Below are 16,579 nucleotides of genomic sequence, written 5' to 3'. Positions count from 1 at the left end.
TACGTCTTTTGGCGCCGTCTGTGGGGACGAAAGTAGGTAAGCATTCGTTTCGATGATTGATTTATTTAGTTTAAAACTCTTAACATTGTGATAGCAGGAACTAAGAAAACAAAAAGTGGAGCTACCACCCGCAACATCGCTATCAAAGAAGAATATCATGAGATGCCTGAAGGAGGGGAAAATGTCTATCATCATGATGCGAATAACCCCCTTCAAGGACAGGTAACTAACACCGATGGACTAGTTGCTCCCGGTGCAGGACCTTGTAATGATCTCAAGGAGAACGCCAAAATGGCGAGAATGTTATTCTTACTAACCCAGAGTCTATTAAGGCGAGCCAGGTTGTACAGGCTCTGGAACAGCAAAAAAGCAACCTTGAGTTAGAGGTAAAGCTGCTGAGGCATTTGTATCAATCTGACACAGGGAAGGAGCCGCTCATCGATCTCGATGGTGACGGCCTTCCGAGGGCGATCGAGCTAGGAACCCAAGGTGTGGGGATCTAGTTTGACACGAACTATCAGAATCAGAGTATAGTAATTTGGATGAGAACTCGGATTCAACATTAGAATCAAAGTTAACTGACCAGGATCGTGATGTCAACCCTTAACACCGAAAAAGAATCCAGAACAAGAGACTTTCTACCAAAGAAAATGTATGGGAAACTGAGAAAAATGTGCTGATCCGTCAGATGCATAAGATGACTGGTAAAGGAAGAAAAATCAAGACTCCCTTGTTCAATCCGCTATAATGGGGGTAGGCAGATCTCCTTTCTCATCACAAGTAATGAGAAAGCTCTATCCCCGCGGCTACAGACAACCGAACTTTAGTATCTTCAGTGGCAAGCCGATTCAGTGAATCATGTATTCAGATATCGTGCCACCATGGGACAGTATGAAAGGTATGACCACGTCATATGTCAAGAGTTCAAAGTTTCCCCGTCTGGATCCACGCTCTAGTGGTACCACAGGTTACCTGAGCGGTAAATTAGGTCCTTAGAAAAGCTATTTAGAACCTTCATCGATAGATACTCGTACAACAAGCACCAACCGAAACGGATTAATGCATTGTTTAACATTAAGAAAAAGGACGAAAAGGCATTGAGATCCTACATGCAATGGTTTATGGAAATTTCAATCCAGATAGAGTCTTGTGACGAACAGATTACTATAATAGCTTTCAAACAATGTTGAAAACATGAACTCCTCTCCAGGAAAACAACGTCTTATTCGGGCCCCTCTCCAGGAAACCACCCCGTGATTTGGAGGAACTCCTAGATAGAGTCTAAACTCATGTAGGGTGGGATGATCGAAGATGTCCTGAACAGACGTCAGGAAGCAAAAAATACTAAACGGGCAAACCCTGTGGTCCTACAAGGGGAACATGAACTTTACACCTCAAAAGCTAAAGAGAGACCGCCATCGTGGTCGCCAAAGGGCTGAATCCTCATCAAAGGGACGAATGCCAAGAGGGCAGTACCAAAATTTAGCCAGCAATGGAGATGGAAAACCACAAAAGAAGCCACAAATGGAAGGAGCTGAAGAAGTTCTTCCCTCGATGGACAGAAACTTTGCTCCTCTGAACAAAATGTCAGACGAGGTCATGGACTCGATCAAAAACCAAACCTACCTCAAATGGCCAACTCCACTCAAGCCAGGCTCCCTGGGTACTAGAGACCAGTGAACTTACTACAAGTTCCACAAGAGTAAGGGTCACAGTACCAGGGGCTGTAGGACCCTGAAAAATGAACTACATGATCTGATTGAGAGGGGGTACTTGAAGCAATTCATAGCACACGAGCAAGTAAACTTAGTACAACCTGAGGAGATCAACACGTCAGTTCATGATCCCCCAAATACTAGACTACTCAATGGTCGCGTCTAGATAAACATGATTTTAGGAATGGCAAGCAAGCGAAGTGGACAGGTCACGAAAAAGGGTGCACGATACCAAATGTGCATCGCCAAGCAAATGAGGATCATGAACAACAAATTGACTGCGGATTGTGTTCAAGTCAACGTGTTACCCCACAAAGATCCAGTCATCCTGTTCACTAAGGCATATTGTCTCAGCATTTAGAGTCCGCATGAGGATGCACTGGTTCTTACACTTTCTTTTAGAGACTACGATTTGCATCGCATATTGGTTGATCCAGAAGTTCAGCAGATGTGTTATACTATGACTCATTAAAAAAACTTCAGATTCCTAACTCAGAGATGGTCGCCACCAACTCCAACCTGTATGGATTCAGCGGAGACAAAGTCCTAATAGTTGGGGAGGTCCAGCTACCCGTAGCTATCAGTCTGGTAACCTTCATCATAAATTTTGTTGTAGTACAAGCAAACACAATTTGTCATATGATTAGCCGCAGGACCTGGCTGCATAGACTCCGCACTATTCCCAACACCTATCACCAATGTCTAAAATTCCAACATAATGGGAAAATTGAGACAATCAGAAGAGATCAGGTGGCTGCTAAAACATGCTATGCTCTGGTTACAACAGAAGAGATCAGTCCCCACTCCCTTTCGAACCAATGGAGGTGGGGGCAACCCACAAAATAGTAATTACAGTTGGATCCCCCTCTCCCGGACCTGGTCCCAAGAGAGAAGGAGGATCCCCCCTCACTGGAGCCGTTAGAGAAGATAGAAATTGTGGGAGGAAGCTCGCCCAAAACCATTTTCATCGGCACCTTGTTGAGTTCTAAAGAGGCCAGGCTCTAATGCACTTCCTCCGAGAACACAATAACGTATTTGCTTGGTCATTCGAAGAAATGCTAGGAATTGACCCCATGTGGCATGCCACTGGCTAACTATCCATAGTGATGTAGTAGTGGTCAAACAGAAATTGAGAAAAATAGGTGCTGACAGATCCAAAGCAGTGAAAGCTGAAGTTAACAAGCTAAAGGCAGCTAATTTTGTCAGGAAAATCAATTTCCCCACCTGGATTTCTAACATTGTCCTAGTACGTAGGAAAAATGGGTCATGGAGAATCTAAACCGTGCATGCCCAAAAGACAGCTACCCTCTGCCACGAATTGATAAGTTGGTGGATGCAACGGCTGGACATGAATTGTTATCCTTCACAGATGGGTCGTCTGGCTACAACCAGATCTTATTGCATGAGGAAGACCACAAGCATGCTAGTTTCACAAACCAAGGATGGCATTTATACCGTTATCGGGTCATGCCGCTCGAATCGAAAAAACGGTTTTACACGCACTAACGTTTGGTAAACAAGATGTTCAAGGGATTGATAGGCGATATTGTGGAGGTGTATGTAGACGATCTCTTGATCAAAAGCCTAAGACGCGGAGATCACCTCTCCCACCTGAAACATGCATTTGACATTCTGCAAGAGTATCACAAGAAACTCAACCCAACGAAATGCACTTTTGTTGTCTCATCAAGGAAAGTTTTTAGGGTATCTGGTTACTAAGCAAGGAATCGAGGCAAACCCAGATAAGATCCAGACGCTTATAGAAATGCCTTCACCTAAAACATGAAAGAGGTCCAAAAAGTCACAGGCAGGTTAGTAGCTCTAAACAAGTTCATTTGCAAAATTTAACATAAGTGCAGACCTCTGTTCCAATTACTGCAAAAGAATACCTCATTTGCATGGAGAGAAAATTGCCAAAAAGCATTCGATCAGCTCAAAACGTACCTGGGGTCACCACCAATCATTTCCAAACCAGTTAAGGGAGAAGTTTTGGGTTTTTATCTCTCTTCATCTGACTACAATATCAGTTCTATACTGATACGTGTGGATGAAAAGAAGGTTCTATACTAATATGTGTGGACTACGACAGAAACAAGGTACCCTAAACTTGAAATAGTCGCTTTAGCCCTTTATTTTTGTGGTAGAGAAATTACGACCATATTTCCAGTCCCACACTATCAGAGTAATCTCAGAATACCAGTTACGATCAGTTCTGGAAAGACCGAACAGGTCAAGAAGGTTAGCTAAGTGGTCCGTGCAACTATCAGAGTATGATATAATCTATATCCCACGAATCTTAGAAAAGGGTCAGGCACTAGCAGAATTCTTGAGAGATTTACCAATGGCCTACACTGGGTATGACTCAACAATCCCTAGTTCAGATGTTGGTGTTATGCCGGAATCTCCAAGTGCGCGTCCAGACCCTTAGGAGCCACGCTCCGGATGGCGACTGTTTGTAGATGAATCTTCAAATGACAAAGGTGCAGGAGTTGGAGTTGTGTTAGTTACTCCTAACAACATGCAACTGGAGAAATTTGTTCGGTTAGGTTGGAATGCTTCTAATAATGAAGCAGAGTATGAGGTGACTCTTGCTGGCCTCACAATGGCTCTCGACCTGGGCTTAACACACCTCACTATTTTTAGTGACTCACAACTGGTTGTGTTTCAAGTTGATGGAGGTTACGAGGCCAGAGATAAACGAATGGCTAAATACCTAGAACTAGTAAGGGGTTCAGAGTAAGTTTGAGAATACTCACTTTTATCAGTTCCCCGCTAGAAAATTGACACGCAGATGCGTTGGCATATGTTGCCTCAATGTTGGGCAACAGTGAGTCTCGCTCCATCCCTATAGAGTTTCAGGATAAACCTAGCATCCATGCACCCACTGTTACTGCAGTTTTTGTTATTCTAGTCACCACACCAAATTGGATAGATCCATACAAGTCTTTATCAAGGATGAGACACTCCCAGAGGATAGGAACATGACAAGGCGCCTGCTTGTAAAGGTACCAAGATTCACCCTCATTGGGGATGATCTATACAAGAAGTCATTCCTGGGACCTCACCTACGATGCTGAACATGTCATGTGAGAGGTTCACGAAAGAATTTGTGGCAACCACGCTGGGGGTAGAACACTTGCTCTCAAGATCCTAAAGCAAGGGTACTTTTGGCCTTACATGAAAAAGATGCACAAGTTTTTGTTCGCAAATATGAAAAGTGTCAGCGACATGCTTTGCTTATCCATGCTCCTGTGATAGAGCTGCACCCATTGGCCAGCCCATGGCCATTTGCGCCTTGAGAATTGACATTGTAGGACCTTTGCCACCCGCCCCCGGCAATGTCAGATTCTTACTAGTCATGACGGATTACTTCACCAAGTGAATAGAGATAGTTTCCCTTGTCTTCATTCGAGAATAGGACGTCAGAAAGTTTATTTAGAACAACATTGTCTGTAGGTTTGGCATACCCAAGGTCATCATCTCAGATAATGGGCAACAGCTCGCTGGCGGATCGGTGGCCAAGCTCTATGAAGAGTTACACATCACATATCTTTTCTCAACCCCAAGGTATCCACAAGGCAATGGCCAGGCTGAGGCCTCCAATAAGGTTATTTTTTATAACATAAATCGCAAACTAGATGACGTGAAGGGTTTGTGGGTCGAGAAACTACCTAAGGTCCTATGGGCATATCGAACTACACCTACGGAACTGAAGCTGTCATACCTCCCAAACTGGTAGCCCCCACTCAGAAGTCGGAAGTTGTGCACACATTGGACAATGAGGAATTGTTATGCAGAGAAATGGATCTCCTAGATGAAAAGCGGGAAAGCGCCGCATTGCACTTGGCTGCCAATCAGCAGATTCTGAAAAGATCATACAACAAGAGAGTCCGAATTCGAGCTTTCAAATCTGGCGATCTAGTTCTGCGTGAGATCCCGGAGCATATATAACGGCAAGCTTGGGTTCAACTAGGAGGGACCTTACATCATCGACAAGGTTGGCCGAATTGGTTTTTACTACTTACGTACTGTTGAAGGAGACGTTCTTGTCAAACCATGGAACTTAGAGCACATCCGCAAGTACTATCAGTAAATTGTTATTTCATGCTTCTTTATACATTATTTATTTTCTCTAGTTAACAATAAAGTCCCTCACCTTGCAATCGAATCTCTTCCTTGCGTCAGCTCTTTATTTATTATCCACAATGGACTAAGCTTTTAGGGAATTAACTTCTCACTATATGTTCAAGAATATTATATGCGAATTTGCTTTGGAACTAGAGATACTGAGTTTAGGGACGGCGAACAGTATGCTAGTTCCCTTGGCCTCTCGTCCCCATGCAGCATGAATTGTACGCCAGTTCTTTAAGACTGAGATTATCCTCGATGGGTTAAGCCTTTAGGGAATCTAACCACACTAACTGTTTAGTAAATTGTATGCCAGCTTGACTTGGAACTAGAGATAGTGTTCTTAGGAGCCCAAACTGTATGCCAGTTCCTTGCGTTCTCATAACATCACTAATGGGGGTTTTTGGGAAGATTTGGGTTCGATCTAGATCCTAGCATACGATCATTAACCTGAAATTATATCGGCATGATTGTGTTGAGGAAGACTCCCCCACTGTTGTTCTGGCGATAACCTATTTATTTTTTAAATAAACAAGATTTATCGTTATTAAACACAGTGTCGTGCTCAAGGCACCAAGTTACCTTTGCATAGACATATAGCTCCTCTGTGACGTTGTTTCTCTCTTACGATCGAACTTTTAGTTACGGTTAAACTTAGACGACTCCCACAATATCCTTATTAGAATCTAGTTACGCCTCTATTTAACCTGTTTAGCCTATTATGGTCACCTATTGTTGTTCCAAATGAACTTTGGGGGCATCAGGGGTAGAATATGCATAGTAGTTCATGTCATAATATGCTATATAATATAAAATGTTTTAAATACGTGCATAAACTAGAAGAGCTGCAGAGCTCAATAAGTAAATAGTATGTGAGCAATATAGCTCAATATTACAAACCCTTAGAAATGTTGTTTCAAAATAAATGTTTTCTAAATCATGGACTGAATAGCTAAGTCTTTACTTAGCCTGCTGAGTAAGGGTAGAATCAAATTTCGGTTTAACATCAATACTTGCTACTGCACTAGCATCAAGAGCTCATGGGCCACTCTCGAACCGACCCGTGCGATTGGATTGACTGGGGACGGTTGAAGGCTGCAATGAATAACATTCACCTGAAATGGGCACAGCAAAAAGAAAGTCGGCCGGATGCACATGTCATCATCCGTGTCTTCTCTAGAAGATGAGGAAGCATCAGGCATAAGTTCATTCTGAATCGCTAAGATACTGGTAGTCAGGTCAGGAAATAAGATGAAAGAATTAATCAATCGCCCCTGATCATCCACCTGAGAAATGTACCCAGTAGCCTCAATAGCCTCCTCAAACTTAACTTGTTTGGCTGCATTGAAGGAGTCTTCAGACACATCAAGTACTCTCAGGGCAAAATGAATAGCATTTTCAGCTGACCTCTTCTTTACCTCTTACACCACCTTGGAATAAAACTCAGAGGTATCCACCAAGAGATCACCAGCCTTCTTTTCAGAATGTAAACGCTTCTCTTTGAGAGCTCTCTCATAACCTGTCATAACTTCATTTGCATGAGTAATAGCGTAGCCAAGGGTTCTCATCTCGGTATTTCTACGGTTAAGCTCCCCCTAGACTTGGTCATGCTTTGCTTGCAGTGTGGTGAATAGGGAGTGCAACTCCAGGAACTTCACTTTCCAAGAGGCAGCCTCGGCAGCTCCCTTTTGGGCCTTATCTAAAGAGTTTTGGAGGTTGGCAATCGTCTCTCTCATGTTCCTGAAACCAACATCTGACTTATTCCCTTTGGCCAAAAGTTGGTTGTAAATACTCAAATTCTCGTTAAGGGTATTTTCGTAAATTACATATCAAACCTAAGGACATTTATGTACTTGGTCGGTCAGGGTTACATTTCAAACTTACGTAACTTAATGAAACTTAACTCCGACTCATAAGCCACGTTAGGTAAGCAACTCATATGCGAAAATTAGACAAAAATGTCGGTTAGCGGCTTTTTCTGCGTTCGAAGCTAGCACGAGTTAACAGCTTAAATGTATGAGTGGGTTATCGTTATAGCATGCGGTGGGATAGGATGTATGAAATTAAATTAAGTTGGATGGGCCGAAAAATAATTATGACGCTAAGTCAAATTAGTTAGTGGTTAGGAGTTTAATTATGACCCTAGGCCTAGTTAGATATTGTGGGCTTAGGCCTTAATTAACTTAACATGTAAAGGCAAAAATAAAAACTTATCGCACCAAACCAAAAACCACCCATAAAAATCGCACCAATTTCTTCTTCCTCTCCATTTCGCCAACCTCTTAGAAGCCTAAGAGAGAGAGAATCAATTCACCCATTTCCATCAATTAAAACCAAGTATTCACCCCCAATCCTTAGAAACCGTTACCACCAGGGTGAGAGGTCGAATTTCCAGTGTACCAAAGCGAAATCAAAGTGAAAGGTGAGTTTAATTTCGCCTCAAATAAATAGTTTAAACTCGATTTAGATGGAATTGGTTGTATTTAATGAAAAATAATTGGAATGGAGTGTTTTAAATGTTGGCAGTAGCTAATTGGAGGGATATGTCTTAGCGAATTGGTGGAGAAGAAAGCTAAAGGAGCTACTCGTACTGATTTGGTAAGAATTATGGTTTACCCACTCCATTTTTGAGCAGTTCATGTCGGTTATATTTGTTTAAGATTTGATTGAGTAATGAATGATGGATAAGGAACACAACCGTAATTATTGCTAGATGTAATGTGAATCGAAGGGTGGGGAAGTTGGAAGTGATATGATTGGCGTTCACATGAGGGCCTGCAGTGGCTGAAAATGGCCTACAGAGCCCTGTCAGAGTAACAATGTTAGAAATGGCCTGTAGCGTTGTTAACAGTAGTTGTAAGAAAGGATACCTGAAACCAAATTCTTAGCGTTCTTCTCGACTTACGTTAGATAAGAAATTCTCGTTCGTTCGATAAATTCTAATAGTCTACGTATGTATATGATGTTATAGGAGTTAAATAAGAGTGGATTCGGTTACGTGGGGCTTGAGGAGAACGGAGCTTGCTAAGGTAGTAACCTACATACCAATATATAGCCTGCTTATTTTCATGCATGATTTGAATTGTTTAAATTGATAAGAGATAGTTTGCGTATCAACCATGCATGTATATGTGATATTCATGTTTTGCATTGTATTTTTCTCGATATAAACTAGATATATGGATAGCTTTCGTGTGAAATGATTTTTGTGAAATCTGGGTAGCTGGGATTGTTTTCTTTCGTTAAAAGAGAAAAAAAAACTAGTTTTGGGAAGGGTTGATCGTCTCTTGTCTCAGGAAAGAGAAAGAGAGATGGATTTTTCTATGTGGGTATGGATTACCCGATTGTTTGTAACTATGTATGAGGTTTTGGATTGCTCTATGGATATGGTTGTTGTTATTTTCGATGATTCACCGTTTGGGAATCATCGGTTGTCATTTACTATGACTGGCCCGTTTGAGAGTCATAGGTTATATTGAATCGACGGTTGGGAATCCAGGAACTCACACATACAGAACCAACCGTTTTAAAATGTATATATAGTATTTGGAAATAACCGGTAATATGAGTATATATATTACTATGCTTATCACGAGGGGATTTAGACAAGGAATTGTGAATTCCTATAAAGAGGGAACTGTTGTCGCATTTTCGGAGACGACAGTTCGCTCTAGGATTCCAACTGTGGTGTACACCTTTCAAGGTGGTGGGCCATCTTTAAAGGGATGCATCACAGGATGTAGTCCGGGAATTCCTTTTCTACTTTTCTAGATAACCATATTTGCACATGTCATGATGTATGGTGCTTAGCTCATGTGAGGTTACATGTTACCTCGATGAGGTTTAGACGCGAGGAGTGAGAGTTTAGTCTACTCCTGGATGTGTGTCGATCCCCGAATCTGGCGCAAATCCGAAGTGGTTGACCACTATAAGTTAGGTGACAACCCGTATGGGGGTCGTGGTTACAGGGCCCACCTGAGCCCTAAAAGCTTTGGGGATTTTGTGTGCACGAACACAACAACGGCATTTCAGCTCCCTGCTGGTAAAATCAGGAAAATAACGGTGCATGGTTCACACTGAGAAGTACTGAACCGAGATATGCCTGTGACTGGGGCTAAGTACCAGCCGTACCCTCACCATTCTAATAGGATGCAGCGGCCACAATAGTTGTATGATGTTTGTGAAAACTATATTTTGAATATTAACGAGGCATGTCGAAATAATTTCTGCTAGTTAGTGATGTATTATATAGTCACGATATTTAGATATTATTATGAAAACCTGCGTTTCTACTGGGCATAGTTGTTTGCTCATCCTACATTAACATTTCAGCCGAACCAGTTGCGGAGGAGGCTTTCCCTACCACTAGTGAGGATGGTTATAGGGATTTGGATGGTTTCCCCTATGCTTGACGAGGGGCAGAGTCAAGTTCATTTTGGGTTGTATAGAGTCTAGTTCATTCTTTTGTTGTATATATAGAGAGCTAGTTCATTTTGATGTACTAAATGATGTATTAGAGTAATAGTTACACTTAAACCTTTTGTGGATATAGTTGTACATCACTGTTGCGTATGAAGTTAGTTTGTATATATATGGTTGTTGGAAGGATGAATTATGAAATGTCTAGGTTTTATGACAGGTTTTTTGTAACGCCCGTATTTTTAAAAATACATTTTTTATCTATTTAATTAATTAATTTAATTATTTATTTTCAAAATTCGCTGGACCGGATTTGAGACACGTGGGCCTGGTTTCTGGGCCCGAGTCGGTGTTGGGCTTGGGTTTCGGACCCAAGTATATAAACACATTGTTCTGGAAAATAGGGTTCAGAGAAAAAAATAAAATAAGGAAAATAGAGGCGAGATGAAAATTTGGTTTTACGGAGGGTGGAGTATGACGATTGAACTATGCGAATTGGCCGAGTCATTACGTCAGTGAGTAGCTATTTTGCTATTTCACGAATTTATGGTTTTCGTGCGCATACGGACATTTTATCATCTAAGGTTTACATCCGTTATTATTATTCAATTTCTGTTTTATTTGGAGTTTTGTTGCATTTGGTAAATCGTTTGGAGTGTTAAACCGTTGGATTTGGGCGCTTTATTGGGCTATTTGATGTTGAACCGCCGGGCTTCGGCAGAGAGCATCAATGGCGCCAAGGCTCGGACAAGATATCGGCAGTACCACCGTTTGAACCTTGTTTATTTGTCGTTTATGTTTGAGTGTGTGAGGCGTCGGGATTGATATGGGGGTGGGCTCTTTGGAAGCCTCATGAAGCTTTGTCGGCTCGTTAATGGCGCCTTGATTTTATTCGAACTTTGTTTTGGTTGGTGGAGTGTTGGGTTTGTTGTGGTGGGTTGTAGTGGTTTGGTGGTTGAACTGTAGGGGATGGCGCAATGGCCAACGCCATTATCTTTCTTTGGGGTGGGGGGCGATTTTTTGGTAGTTTGAACTGTTTTGGTTGTGTCTTTGCATGTTGGGTTGTTGTGGGTTGGTTGCACTACCAAAAAAAGGGCTTCTTGCGGCGAGTTTTTGGTCACAACCATTGATTTTGAGGCTAAAAGCCCCCTTTTGTGGTGGCCATCTTTACTTGAGACAACACATAGTTTTTAGCCTCGGCTTGTCACCATCCCGCGGCTAAATCATATCTAAACGATAATTCTAGCCTCGGATGTAGTTAGGCCGCCACTAAAAGGTGCACATTTTGCTGCAGGTGTGGTTGGCTGTTGCTAAATGGTATTTTATATTGGTTAAACAATTAAAATCATAAATTTTAATATAGAAAAAAATGAAAATATCGACCCGCGCTTTATTTCCATATATCCTGCCCATGTTTTCATTATCTCGCGCCTAAAAATTGAAAAAAATGAAAACAATTAAGAAAGAGCCTGTTTAGGGTTTTATCTCCCAAATATTAACTAAACCATGGGCGGCTAATCTAAATTCCCATTTTCTATTACTGAAATTTCCATCAGATACAAAACCCATTTTTATATCTTCCCCTATTCATCCGTTTGTATTGAAAGTGAACCAGGTAAGCTTCAGTTCAATTTCTTTTCCTTTCACCAAATTCATTTAATTTCAGGTAAGCCTTACTGAATTATTTTTGTTTCTTTGTGTGTTAAGTAGAAAAATCGTAATTGAGTTTCTTAGACAAGAAACTTAGATTTACAAGAAAGGACCAGGAAGAAATAGAGATCGTAATTGGGTGACCTCTTGCTCTTTATTCACTGTGTTGATTTTGTCAAATGAAGTAGACGGTCCTAGTAGAGTGAGCTTGTTAGTATCCTCTATCTTCTTTTATTTCCATAGCTTTGATTGGGAGGTTCCTTTTTCTTTTCCTTTTCCCAGCTCAATACCTCAATCCCGTACTAATGTTGGTAAGTAGAGGAAGCAAATAAAATGAAAATTGTTCCCCATAAAGGTTTAAAAGAGTTAGGATGTCCTCCATGTAGTTAGTAGATTTCCAGTCGTCCTCATAGCTTTATCCTTTAAGGAGTATTAACTGGTTATTAACTTTCTTGTTTATAGGTGAACTTGCCAGAGATGTGGAATGAGTAGATTTTGTAAAGCTATTCAAGTGTAGGATGAATCTTCATTATTCATTTGCCAAAACTTTGGAACTCATCTTCAGTTTTTTCACATTAGAATTTTTTTAGCTTAATGATAGAAAGTCAGTAGAGTTGTGGAAAACATTTTTGATATTCAAGAATGTGAATGTGAATGATAATCTAAGTCTCATAAATACTTTATTAGTTATCACATACTGCCGTAATATCAGTCACCATTGTAAACTATTGAGAAGATGCATATGAAATAAGATTATAAGCAATGTAAATTTTAGTAAATTCTATGAATGCCGGAGTTTACTATCTCTTTGCTGAAAACTTTAATTTACAAAATTGTGTTTCCAGACGTAATAGAGAACTTTAGAATATCATGTTCATCCTATTAATTAGAGGGTGAAAATGTGTACGACTAGTTCTTGTGAAGTGATGAAGTTGACTAGAATTCAAGACAGTAGAATATCTTGAATGACGTTCACTCTTAGAGTTTTACTTTTTTTATTACAACGTCAAGCTAAGTTAATTGTGGCTGCGGAAGTATATAAGGGTGTATACATTTAAGATATCTTTGTGGAATTTGGCATTTTCTGCCTGATTCTAAAATTGATATTTAGAGTTAGAAGAGTCTGTTTATGGCTTTATGCTAATGCATTCTTATTGGTTAACTCTCTATGTACTTGCCTCTAGATTAAGTCCTCCTAGGTCTTATACTCCGAAAACTGTTATTTATGATTGGTATAGTTTCTTAAAAAGAGCTAGGATGTCTTTAGCACGGGTTCAGAAGCAGAATGTGATGGAGTTGACAGTCCTATATAGAGTTGCACCACACTGCTACCACAAACATCTGGTTACTAGTTTAACAATTTTTTTGTACATCATTTTATTGATAAAAAAGAAAATAAAGAAACGTTAGTAGTTTAAATTGATGATACCTTTCTTAATATGAAGATGCTTGTGTCGTGCTCAATAAGTTTTTTTTATTAATTTGATTGATTTTTCTTTTCTTATGAGTGCGTTTATTAGTCACGTTGGGCATTGCTTGAATTTTCTTGTATAACATAGATAAGTGCACACAATGGTAAAAAGACGACGAGAGGATTCAAGTGGCGATGAGAATGGTAAGATTTGCAACTGATTTTTGATTTATTAGGTTATTAACTATTGAGTAATATCTAACTCATATTATTTGTTGTGCTGATTTCTATATTTAACATTCTAAACAGGTGGGAAATGGGTTAGAGGCATTTCTACCCTTCCTAAGGTTTTTAATAACACATCTAGTTCGAAGTTGAAAATGACTTGGAATGGCAATGATCAACCTGATGGACCAGATACACATCCAAGCTTGTATGTAGAATCTATGGGAATATTGATGACATCATCACATCGATTTGATTGGACTAAATATTGGGAGCAACAAGGTGGAGATCATAAGTTATGGCTATGGAACACACTTAAGGTAACTGTAATAACCCTGAATTTTCCTTAGTTTATGGACCTTGACCTTTATATTTTTTAAGGTATGTAGATTAATAGTCTTAAAAACTCTCATCCACTCCCTGTTGGTATTGATAGTATTGAAAGTAATACATAGATTTAAGGAGTTAATAAGGTACGAATGAGCTGCCACTTCTTCTATTAGTCATTACAGTAACATTCCATTAAGTTATGCCGCGTGAGCGACATGGGCGTGTGAGTCTGATAGGTCGTGGTGTGACACCAACTAGTTATTTTGGCTCTCAAGCATCTTCCCATGGTACAATTTCTGATCGCGTTGCTGAATCGGAAAATGAGATGGCTGAAATGCAAAGGGTAGCGCAAGAAAAAGATGAGGAAAGACAACGTAAGCTTGATGAGATAAAGAGAGGGTTCGATACACAATGTGAAGCGATGGAAGCTCGATTTATGGAAACACTAATGCAGAGAACTTCCCTTTCTAAAATGTTGTAAGTTTAACTCATGCTTTTTGTATCTTACTGCTTTTAATTCTTTATCTTACTGCTTTTAATGCTTTTAATTCTTTTGTATCTAGAATTCTTCAAGGTTTAACACTTTTTTTTCTTTCTCTTTTTCTATTTTGTAGAGATGAACAAGACGAATACTAGTATTGGACTTGAAAACCTGGGTTTTTTGCAGATTTGAATTTGGTTGGATAGGCATCATTGGAATTTTGATTGGAAGCGGACATTATATCGGACTAGTTATAAATTCTTTTGTAGATTGGAAACTTATGAATTCTTTTGTAGATTGAAAATTTGTGAAGGTTTTTGGATTATGGTATTGGCCAAATTTAACGTGATGTAATGAATTTGATGTTGAATGTTATCTATTTGTTTTGGTCGATATTTAGTTAATTAAGTATGTTTCTTATTATTTATTTATGAAGCTTGTTGAGATTAGGTTCAAATTGAAGCGATTTGAACAGGTGCAAAATTGAAAATAGGTGCTCTTAAAAAAAACATTTTTAGCATAACCACTTTTAGCGTGCCATGGTGTATGGCGAGATGTAGTTGTAGAGTCCATTGGAGGAATTTTTTGTGGCTGACCACCCGAGAGCTAAAGATATTTGAAAAGTTTTGGCAAATTCAAAATTTTCAAATTTTTGTCGTCGGGCTGCCGTGGCAACATTTTTTTATTTTTTTTTTTTTTTTTTTTTTTTTTTTTTAATTCAAAAACATTTTTCCTTGGTAACTCCCGTGGCAAGAGATGTACTTTTGGTTGCGGGTGTACCTTTGCTGTGGAAAAAGACATTTTGTGACACCAAATACTGCCTCGGGCGTGGCAAGAAGTTTTGCCATGGCAAAAAACATTTTGTGGCGGTTTTGGGTACTTTTGGCCATGGCTAGAGGCCGTGGCAAAAAGTCTTATTTTTAGTAGTGTTGTTTGATGAATGGGGGTAGTGAGGAGGCGTGTGGGCTGTTGGAAGCTTGAGGCCGGCCATTAATGGCGGCAGTAAAATTTTTAGATCTAGTTTGGAGGTAGGAGATGGAGTTAGCAAATCGAGGTGGAGCTTTCATTAAAGCTATAGGGGTTTTGATTTGGGTCAAAACCGCTAGGATGATGGAGGTGGACGAGCGGTGGCCGGAATTCGAGCGGTGGTGGCTGCTGTTGGAGAAGATGACCGAACTTGGGCTTGGGCCGAGTTCAGTCTTTGGGCCCTGGTTGTTTTGGGTTGGGTCCGGATTCTATTTTAAGTTGTTGGGCCCGGTTTAGTGTTAGTTGTGGGCCGAGTTCTATTCTGGATTTGGGCCAAACTCATTAGTTGTTGTGGGCCAGTTCAGTTTCAGTTTTTGGGCCTAAACACTAGTTAGTTTTTGGGTCGGATTAATCCTTTGTTTCGGACCAGTTTCATATTAAGTTTAGTTTGGGCCCAGTTTAAGTTAAATTTTGGGACAGTTTTCCTTGTTTGTTTTTGGGCCGAATCCAATTATGTTTTGGGCCAGGTCAGTATAAGTTTTGGGCCCGTTTCTGATATTGCTTGGTCCAGTCCATTGGACTTAAAAGAGATCTTTTTGGGTCTTTACATGTTTGGACTTTCAGGTTCTAAGGTTTGGGCTTGGCCAGTTGGGTCCGAACCATTACCCTTGGTCATGAGCCCATGAGTCGTGCACCTTTGACCTTAGCCATGAACCATGGCTATGACCGAACTGTCGAACACCTAAAACGGAAGCAGCCGGTTTGACTTTGACGGGCCGGTTTGACTTTGACCAGGACATGTTGACTTTGAGTTTGACCAGGACAGTTTGACTTTGACCAGGACATGTTGACTTTGACCATGATATGTTGAGTTTGACCTTGACCGTGATGTGTTGACTTTTGACTGTTGACTTTGACAGTTGACCGTTGACTATGAAACGTTGACTTTTCCAGTTTTTCACATATTTGATTATATAGACAAATATAGTAATAAAATATTGTCGAATATTGTATAACTTGGTTGGTCATTATCTAATTTAGATTTGACGTGAGTAGTGTGTAAAGCATATATATATATATATATATATTGGGCTTTGATTGTGGACTGTGGATTGTTTATTTGTGCTACGTTTTATGTGTATATTATATGGACACATATAGTAATAAAATTCTGTGGAAGCTAGTATATATTTGGTTGTCATTATCTAAGAAAGATTTGACATTGATGTTGTGTATTTTGACACGTGACGATAT

General features: G+C 40.1%; 1 long non-coding RNA gene across 1 annotated transcript; it reads left to right on the top strand.

Annotated features, from left to right (window-relative positions):
* Nucleotides 1–11,732: 11,732 nt before the first annotated feature.
* On the top strand, nucleotides 11,733–14,237 carry LOC147501640 (uncharacterized). Its single transcript, XR_015219844.1, has 4 exons — nucleotides 11,733–11,877; nucleotides 12,375–12,425; nucleotides 13,472–13,527; nucleotides 13,633–14,237. It is a non-coding gene; the product is annotated as an uncharacterized LOC147501640 (long non-coding RNA).
* The last annotated feature ends 2,342 nt before the right edge of the window (nucleotides 14,238–16,579 follow it).

The sequence above is a fragment of the Coptis chinensis genome, chromosome 4, assembly GCF_015680905.1.
Source record: "Coptis chinensis isolate HL-2020 chromosome 4, ASM1568090v1, whole genome shotgun sequence".
NCBI classification, from domain to species: domain Eukaryota; kingdom Viridiplantae; phylum Streptophyta; class Magnoliopsida; order Ranunculales; family Ranunculaceae; genus Coptis; species Coptis chinensis.
This window is presented reverse-complemented; position numbering and strand designations above follow the sequence as displayed.